At 44.1% G+C, this 7,500-nt stretch overlaps 1 protein-coding gene across 1 annotated transcript in view; it reads right to left on the minus strand.

Annotated features, from left to right (window-relative positions):
- Positions 1 to 7,500, minus strand: part of pcdh15b (protocadherin-related 15b) — a gene marked incomplete at both ends in the record, with an annotated part of 695,468 nt that overhangs the window by 481,966 nt on the left and 206,002 nt on the right.

Below are 7,500 nucleotides of genomic sequence, written 5' to 3' on the forward strand. Positions count from 1 at the left end.
CACACACACACACACACACACACACACACACACACACACACACACACACACACACACACACACACACACACACACACATACACACACACACACACACACACACAAATGAGGGGCAGGGGTATATGGCACAGGAGAGGGGGAGCGGCCTGCAGCATGTTAGCACCTCTGTGCACGTCACTGTATTCTCCTCTCTGTGGCCTGCTCCTGATTGGGATTCCATAAAGGATTTTGTTGTTCTCGAGGCCCATAAGGCTTTGCATACCTCTACGAAACTGGAGAGGGAGTCCATAATAGTTAACAGGGGGCAGGCATGGGAGATCAAGAGAGTTTGTCCGTTTGAGTTGGATTTAAGGTGTTCAACAATGCTCAGCCAATCATTCCAGGATCATCTGCCTTGTAGAGGGTGACGCCATCTCTTGATCTGACCGGGGTTATGTTCTTCCTCTGTGGACCATAGATAGACTTGATGGTGTTGTAAAAAGCATGGGAGTTGGGGGTGATGTCAGTGTGGTGTTGTATTTGACTGGCACTTTTGGTCAACCAGTCATTATCCATGGCTCTGATGGTGTGCTGGGTTTCGGCCCTGTTGAAGTGAGCCTTCAGTGAGGTGGATTGGGTGTTTTGGAGGTGAGCTGCAAGGGCCTTGTGTTTTGCCTTAATGCGGTTATGAATACCTGGGCCCTATTCCCCGTACCTGGTTCAACTAAGTCGATCAAGAGTCCCATTATCCAGATTCAATTAACCCGATGTTTGAAGCCGGGATTTTCCTGTTCCTCGAAGGTGGATTCAGTCTCGTTAACTCGAACCAGACTTGAGACCCAGGATAAGTGCGCGCGGCTGCTTCAGTTGAAAAGCCAGCACGTATCGATAGCAGAAATCCTGATTTTCTAACGGCATTGATTGATTAATTGATTTAAAACTTTATTAACAGATTGCAGTACGGCTCAATAGCCTCGCCGACAAGTTAAATGCATAATCTATAGGCTAATTTTAAGTCCCTCATTACCCCAATCAATCAGATTATATTTCTTTAAACTTGCCTGCTGGCAGTAGGTTTATAGAATGGATAATCAAATGAGATCTTGCTAGCGAAAATAATTAGTGCAACTGTTATACAGAATAAGGATACGGCTCTCTTACCCATTGATTGATGTATGGTGGATGTTTTACTTATCTCCACTGTGGTGTGACGGTTTGTCCTTTTGACTTTCACGCAGACGACCGGGGTTCGAATCCCACTTCTTCTAGTCTTTTTCTTCTTTTTGCAATGTAGGAATAATTCAATTTGGTGCACGTTGAGAGCTATATAAAGAATGACATCCTCAATGCATGTAGATTTATAATATTTTAACTTAAAACTAGGCAACTTTTGGGGAGCTCCAGTAGCTCACCGCGTACCTCGAACGCTATTTCGGCGTCGGGGACAACCGTGCGCGTCACGGATCTGGGGTAGCGAGTTCGACTCCCGGACTAGCCGTATTTTCTCAGAGTGTCTTTCCCCCCATCTATACCCCCATTCAACCTGTTTCTGTCGGTCATACTTGACCAGAAAAAAAAGCGATAAACGCGAAAAGAACCAGCTGACTGGTCAAAGTTTAAAAAAAAACTAGGCTACTTTTGCGTATAATCATTAATATTATATTCCAAAAAAATGATATTGGAAACGCGGGGTTTCGAACTCGGGCCGTCGGGTTGACAGGTTTGAGCACTAGCCGTTGGACCACTGTGCCAGACGGGATATATCATTTGTGTATCCATCAATGGACAAAGACCCGTGTTTCGAATATTTTTCTTTTGAATGAAGTTTTATCTCTTTATTCTCAAATGCATTAATGTGACGTCAACGGCTCATTAAATTTCTCAAATCCGTCAAACAGCGCATCTCATCAGACATTTTAATCCCAGTTACAATATCACAATAACGTGTGAGTGATGATACAATTCAACAATCCTCAGAGTCCTCGTAATTCATAATCCACAAAAACCACAATCCACGCATAGACACTTCAATTTTATGCTTGAATGAAACACAATCCGGGCTCTCCGTTAAGCAAATCTACAGCGGAGAATATATGAAACTAATCAGAGCCAAACGGCCGATAGGTTTCATTCATTAAAAATATCCCTGAGGGATTCACATTTGCAATGCGCCTGCAGCGTGTATCGCACTCCGAGCGCCGTATATGACGTGCATTATTTTATTTAGGACAAAGTAAATCTATAGGCTGAATATGATTTATTATCAGCATTTAGTTCTATTATTATACATTTCAAAAGCCCCCTCTAGGAAAACGAAGCACAGAAACATAATTCAGAATGGTATAAATGGGATCTCTAGACTGTGAGAATCATTTCAGGAAGCGAGCTGTCATTTATTTGCGGGGGCGTGGCCATGGTTCATCCGGCTAACTGAAGTTAACCCTGCTCTCGACCAGGCTCAAACTTTTTGATCTGTTGTCATGGTGATTTAGACAATCGAGCGTCAGGGAACATAAAGGTCCGGCTTAAGTCAGGCTATGCTGGAAATTATCCGGCTAACTCAGTTAGCCAGGTACGGGGAACGGGGCCCTGGTGAGCTGTTGTCAAACCAGTCTGGGTGTCTCTGTCTGGTATAGCCTATAGACTCCACTGCCGCCTCGTGAAGGGTAATACGTAGGGTGCTCGAGTGGAACTGATGGGGTATGGTGTTTCTGGTTTGAAATCTGTTCTCATAACTGGTTGATTGAGTGCATTGAGTTCAGTGCATCACAGTTGAGCTTCCTGGTGGTATTTTCCTCCGTTGAGAGCGGATTTCCAGGTTGAGTTTGGCTCTGACCAATCAATGGTCTGTCCAACAGTCAGCTCCATGCTGGTGACTCTCACCTCCTTCCTGTCAGCTTGACAGACAATGATGTAGTCCAGGAGATGCCAGGGTTTATAGTGGGGGTGTTGCCAGGAGTTCTTGAACTTGCTCTTAAGTTGGAACAAGGTGTTTAATGACCAGTTGATGCTCAGATCAGAGTGAGGAGGCAGACTGTTGTTAAGCGTGCCCACACCGTGTTGTCCAAGCACATCATCCCACAAGCCATTGTCAGAGCCCACTCATGCGTTAAACTCTCCTAGGAGAATGAGCTTGTCAGTGGATGCTGTTTTATTTATGGTGGAGTCGTTGAAAGGTGGCTTGTACTCACTAAACTTTATTTATACTCCTGCCCTCATGTCCAGTGATGATGAGTTACAGTAAACAGTATGTATAAAGTATGAATACAACAAGATAAAAACAAACACAAATACAATTGGCCAAACACATTAGCTCCCTGCATCAATAACCAATCAGATGTTTTTGGCCTGCCAAGCCGTGTTCCCCCGTCTCTGTTACAGAGTCCTCACCCTGGAAGCGGGTTTCGTTGAGGGCCGCAATTTCAATGTTTTACCTCTTTAGCTCATGGGCAACCAGCCTGTTCTTTGGGGGTGAGAAGAATCAGTACACACATCCAGAAGAGATCAGACATTCCAGGTCGTAATTGTGAGTTTGACGTGGGTTTTCTTTTTTCAACTTTTCATCAAGCTTTCATTAACACTACACAATAATCCAGTGTCTTCCAATGACATCACAGGAAGACATATGTTAATTAATTATAGACCCGCTGTTTTTGTCCGTCTGCTACCTCTACTTTCAATGGAGAGTGATCATTAAGTTGGACAGGGCTGATGATGTGTCCATCTCCTTCAGATTTGTGTCCATTTTGACGGACAGAAATGTTTGATGAGGGTGAACCTTTGGGACGAGGGTGAACCCAGGGCACCCGCACTAAACACAAACCAACAGGCAGCAATATCTTCTGTTTGTTTTCTCTCCGTTTTGTGATGGATCAATGTAGTCACTCCCTAAGTGTCAAACTGAATTAATGTGCAAAAACAAAAAAGTGTTTTGGGGATTTATGTGAGATTATGTGTATAATAAATCAGCCCTGAGTTTTTTGGTGAAGTGCCCGTTTTAAGCTACCTCACTGTCTTGGGAGCAGAGGCAGTAAAGTCTTTGTCTGGAGTCTGGGGATAGTGCTGCTTATAAAGACCCCCTCCATATGTATTTTAAACCCTTCAAAAGTTCTATATTGAATAACAATTTGCATAAATATAGTTTTTCCACCAAATTGTTCAATAAACAACTGAAAATGAATTAGCAGCATCTCTACACCTTTACCCTGGGAATGCAATGATCTATGAGTATGCAAATTACAACAAGCACCCATTGATCAAATCAAATGTATTTGTAAAGCCTGCAATCACGTTATTGTCCCCATGGGCTGGACAAGTCTTCTTTAAACAAGTCAAGAAGAAACATCACAATCAATCAAGTCCAAGTCAGCAGCATATATTCTTTCAAGACATCAAGTTCAAGTTTCTTTAATAGTTGTCATACAGAAGTACAGAATACTTTTATACAAAATGCTTCTTTATGTTACGCTCCAGAGACTATGCTAGACAAAAGATAAGTATGAAATAAAATAGTATAGCATGTAAAAATAGAAGTAAAAAATAGAAGTCACGTACGTAGACACAGTGTTCAGTATATACATATGTACAATGTTCAATGCAGAATAGAAGTAACTGAGTTACCATACAATATACAATATACTATGCAATATACTAATATACAATATAAGCAGAAATGGGATGAGGTACAGTTTAGGTACAATTTACAGTAAGGCGTACTGAGGTATGGGTTGTAGTGCAAATCCTTTACCAATAAATATAAAGTGTGTTTAGGTGTTCTAAAGTGTGGAGAGTGGGTGCTGCAGTGTGTTGTTTGTTTAAAGTGAGTGTGTGCGTGTGGATGTGTGTGTTGTGAGTGCATTTGATGGTTGTTGCATAGTGTTATTGTTCATTGAGTAACCTGATGGCCTGGGGATAGAAGCTTCTTCTGAGTCTTTCTGTGCTTGCCATGAGACTCCGGTATCGCTTGCCTGACTGCAGCAGTTCAAAGAGGCAGTTGTTTGGGTGGCTGGAGTCCTTGATAATTCTCTTAGCCTTACCCCTACACCGCTTGTTGTAAATGTTCTGGGGAGTGGGAAGCCCCTCTCCAATTGTGCGTTCGGCTGAACGTGCCACTCTATGTAGTCTGCTACGGTCTTGCGGCGGTGTTATTCCCAAACCAGGAGGTGATATTGCCAGTCAGGATGCTCTCTATTGTACATGAGTAGAAGTTCTTAAGGATCTTCTGACTGACTTGGAACTTCCTTAGACGCCTGAGGAAGTAGAGGCGTTGTCGTGCCTTCTTCACAACACTGTCAATGTGTGTGGTCCATGTCAAGTCCTCGGATATGTGGGCTCCGAGGTACTTAAAACTGCTCACTCTCTCAACCGGTGCCCCGTCGATGCTGAGGGGGCTGTAGTCCCTGACCCCCGACCTCCTAAAGTCCACAATCATCTCTTTTTGCTGACGTTCAGGGAGAGGCTCTTCTCCTGGCACCATCCCGCCAGGACCTTGACCTCTTCCAGGTAGGCCCTCTCGTCGTTTGCAGAGATCAGGCCCACCACTACTGTGTCATCAGCAAATTTGATGATTGTGTTGTTGTTCCGCTGAGCCACACAGTCATGTGTGTACAGGGAGTAGAGGAGGGGACTCAGAACAAGTCCAAGACCCACTGGCAGAGGTCATAGTTCAAGCCCAGGTCCCTGAGCTTGGCTATGAGTTAGGAGGGGACTATGGTATTGAATGCTGAGCTGTAGTCGATGAATAGCATTCTCACATAGTTCCCCTGCCTCTTGTCCAGGTGTGATGCTGCTGTGTGCAGCACATGGGCTATGGCGTCCTCCGTGGACCTGTTGGAGCGGTATGCAAATTGCAGGGGGTCCAGGTTGATGGGGAGGGAGGAGCAGATGTAGCCCTTTACTAGCTTCTCAAAGCACTTCATGGCTATGGAGGTGATAGCTACAGGGCGGTAGTCGTTGAGGCAAGCAGGCTTGGATTTTTTTAGGTACAGGGATGATAGTGGACTTCTTCAGGCAGGTGGAGATGACAGCCTCGCAATTCAAGTGTGGATACAAGGCTCATTCTGCCAGTGGTTTCGGCAAGTCGGATCATGCGGCCATCTTTCTTTCTCCAGAGTATAAACAAAGAATCAAGTGCGCGCTGGTAGTCTCGCGAGAGGTGCAGAAATGGTCTGTGGAATCAGAGGAGACGCTCCAAGCTGCACTACCACAATTAGAGTTTACCCAAATCAAAAACCATGGGTAGACAAAAGTCTACACTCAAGTTAGGTTGCGCCAAATCCTTGCATCAATCCTCACCTTTTTACGACACGATGGCCTGAGATTTCTATAATCTTATATTTCACTAATAACAGTTCAAATCATTGGTAAACAAACATAGTGCTGAAAATATACACTCTGACTGCTGTTTTGACAGGGTTAGTTAGGGTCTTTACTCTTGGCTACATTTGAAAATGTATGTGATGTCATTGTCGGTCCGGTACCGGACCGCTCGGCTTAAGATGTTAAACATTGGACGGCCCGACCATGGGCCGTCACGCACACACGTGCACGTTTCATAACTTTGTCCTTGTCTGCCGGCTCCGGGTTGCATTTTTCCCGATCAACCAATACATTGTTGGAAAGTAAAATTTTACACTGTTTGATTGACACCATACTTGACCTATTGCGTGCATCCAGTCTCGGGTTACAAGACCAAACAACCGACGAACATCATTTGACAACGGACCAGTCACCTCTGTTGGTGAGAATGATTGACCGCCTTTTTAGCCAATGAAATTCTGGAGCCAACGGTATCCCACGCGAGAGCTGATTGCAATGTCAAGGGGGCAGAAGAAGACAAACAAGTTCTTTCTTTTGACTCACATGTCTGAATGAATGGCAGCGGGCAGCCATTTTGTATAATCATGCTGAATTATTGCGGGTACACACATTACAAAAACATTGGGATTGTTATCAACTTTGGACCTGTACTAGATAAGACTTCAGGCTATGGAACCGTTTTACGCCGAGGCATGCCGAGGTATATGGGTACACATTTTCTCAACCATTAAGTTAAAACATTTACCTTTATTGGTTGTAACAGTATAAGAATTAAATAGTATATACCCCTGTCAAATATTAGGAACAAGTGGCTACAATGGGGGAAAATCACATGTCAAATCTCACTCCCCAGGTCTAGAAGATCAACCTATTAGTGACATCACACATGCAACTCAGATTTCAGGAAAATACTCTCCTTTCTCTCATTCAAGGCGTCATTTATTCTCCTCCATTACACTCATGCCCCCCCTCTTCTACATCACTCCCCTCCTTTCCTACCCCATCTTATCCTTTTCTCAAACCTCTTCCTTTCCTATCCTCTCCTATTTCCTTGTATTTTCTCTATTCTGTCCTTCCTCTTCTCTCTTCTCCTCACAATGCTTTTCTGATTATCTGCCTCAATCCTATTATCTTCTCTTCTTTCCCCTCCCCTCCCCTCCTCTCCTCACCTATCCTCTCCTCTCCTCTCCTCTCCTCTCCTCT

This window comes from Notolepis coatsorum (assembly GCF_963971535.1).
Source record: "Notolepis coatsorum genome assembly, chromosome: 10".
NCBI classification, from domain to species: Eukaryota; Metazoa; Chordata; class Actinopteri; order Aulopiformes; family Paralepididae; genus Notolepis; species Notolepis coatsorum.